The sequence below is a fragment of the Carcharodon carcharias genome, chromosome 4 (genome assembly GCF_017639515.1).
Source record: "Carcharodon carcharias isolate sCarCar2 chromosome 4, sCarCar2.pri, whole genome shotgun sequence".
NCBI lineage: Eukaryota > Metazoa > Chordata > Chondrichthyes > Lamniformes > Lamnidae > Carcharodon > Carcharodon carcharias.
This window is the reverse complement of record NC_054470.1, coordinates 157,281,629-157,284,068: the sequence shown is the minus strand read 5'-3', so window position 1 is coordinate 157,284,068 and position 2,440 is coordinate 157,281,629.

Genomic DNA, 2,440 nt, shown 5'->3' with positions numbered 1-2,440 from the left:
TAAGCCAGTTAGCTTGACGTCTGTTGTGGGGAAGGTGCTAGAAATGATTAAGGAGGTTATAGCTGGTCACTTAGAGAAACTCAGGATAACCAGGATGAGTCAGGTTTTGTGAAAGGGAAATCATATTTAACCAATTTATTAGAGCTCTGAAGGAGTAACATGCACTTTGGATAAACGGAAGCTTGTAAACGTGCTGTACTTGGATTGCCAGAGGCATTTGATAAGGTGCCACATCAAAGGTTATTGTGGAAAATAAAAGCGCATAGTGTAGAGGGTCATGTATTAGCATGGATAGAAGATTAGCTGGCTGGCAGTAAACAGAAAGTATGCATAAATGGGTCCTTTTCGGATTGGCAGGATGTGATGAGTGGAGACCCGCAGGGTCTGTACTAGGCCCTTAACTTTTTACAACACAAATCAATGACTTAGATAAGGGGAGTGGAGGCATGGTAGCTAAATTTGCAGATGACACAAAGATAGGTAGGAAAGTATGTTGTGGAGAGGACATAGGAGGTTGCAGATGGATATAGATAGGTTGAATGCGTGGACAAAAATATGGCAGATGGAGTATAATGTAGGAAAATGTGAAGTTGTTCATTTGGGCCAGGAAGAATAAAAAAGCAGAGTATTACTTAAATAGAGAATGGCTGCAGAACTCCGAGTTGCAGAGAGATCTAGGTGTTCTACCATGAGTTACAAAAAGTTAGTATGCAGGTACAGCAAGTCATTAAGAAGGCTAATGGAATGTTATCCTTTTTATGAGAGGAATTGAGCATAAAAGTAAGGATGTTATGCTTCAGTTATACAAGGCAGTGGTGAGACCACATCTCGAATGCTATGTGCAGTTTTGGTCTCCTTACTTAAGGAAGGATGTAAATGCACTGGAGGTGGGTCAGAGGAGCTTTACCAAATTGATACCTGGAATGAGCGGGTTGTCTTATGAGGAAAGGTTAGACAGACAGGGCTAGTTTTCCACTGGAGTTTAGAAGAGTGAGGGGTGACTTGATTGAAGTATATAAGATCCTGAATGGTGTTGATAAGATGGATGTGGAAAGGATATTTCCTCTTGTGTGTGAGTCCAGAACCAGGGGGCACTGTTTTAAAATTTAGGACCAAGATGAGGAGAATTTTTTTCCTCTCAGTGGGTTGTGCGACTTTGAAACTCTGCCTCAGAAGGTGGTGGAGGCGGGGTCATTGAATATTTTTAAGGTGGAGGTAGATAGTTTCTTGTTAGGCAAGGGAATCAAAGATTATCGGGGTGAATGGGAATGTGGAATTTGAAACACAAACAGATCAGCCACGATCTTATTGAATGGCGGAGCAGGCTTGAAGGACCGAATGGTCAACTCTTGTTCCTATTTCGTATGTTCGTATTTAAAGGTCCACTGTGCACCATTGGGAAAACACAAAAAACTAATTCTGCTGCACCATCAGATATTCATGTATACTTCATATTTCAATGATTTTTCCAAGCTCAATCTTCTCAACCGATCATCCATACTTTAATGAGACATAGATCGGATGGACCGAAGGCACATTAATTGTGGTTCTTCAGACCCATATTAAAAATGAACCGGTGGAATTTTTCTTCATAATATATACTATTGTTGTCAGGGAGTTCTAATGATCCAGTTTATAAGTACCATTTTAGGAGTTTAATTCAGATGTTGGGGTTATGGGAGAACTTGAACTGGTGCAGTTGACCTTGAATGATTCAAATTTAGTACATGATGAATTAAGGCAGAGGTTTCGAATTGAAAACCTGACAACAAAAAATGAATTGAATGAATTCCAAGCATTTTCTCAGGCAAAAGACCAAAGAAACCATTTTCCTTCAGCTTCACAGCCACGCACACGTTGTAACCAGCCCTTCTTGTCCCATCATGCACACACATATGCCCCTTTCCCCAACCCCCTGCCTCACTCATTCAGAACCTATGGGGGAGAATTTTCTCCCTGTTGTGCGGGCTGGGCGGGAGCAGGCACGAGTGGGCGTGCAGCCGATCGTCGCCTGTGATTGGTTGCGTGCCGCCATTTTACATGGGTAGGCCAATTAAGGCCGGTCCAGCGTGATGCACACCCGGAAGTGCCGAGCGCCCCTTTGCGGGTGGGGAGAGGAGGGAGAATTGAGGCCTAAGTGAAAAAGTTGGGGCCTGCTCATGCCCGACCTCACCACGTGTAATTTTACACATTGGCGAGCAGGCCCCGCCCCTGCAAGCTGACCAGAAGATTTAGGTTGTTGGAACCACTGTTCCCCCCAACCCCTGACTGAGACCACCAAGGTAGTGGCTAACAAAGGAAGTTATGGATTGTATAAGATTAAAAGAAAAGGCTTATAAAGTTGCCAGAAATAATAGTAAACCTGAGGATTGGGAGGATTATAGAATGCAGCAATGGAGGACCAAGAAACTTATAAAGAAAGGGAGAATAGAATATGTAC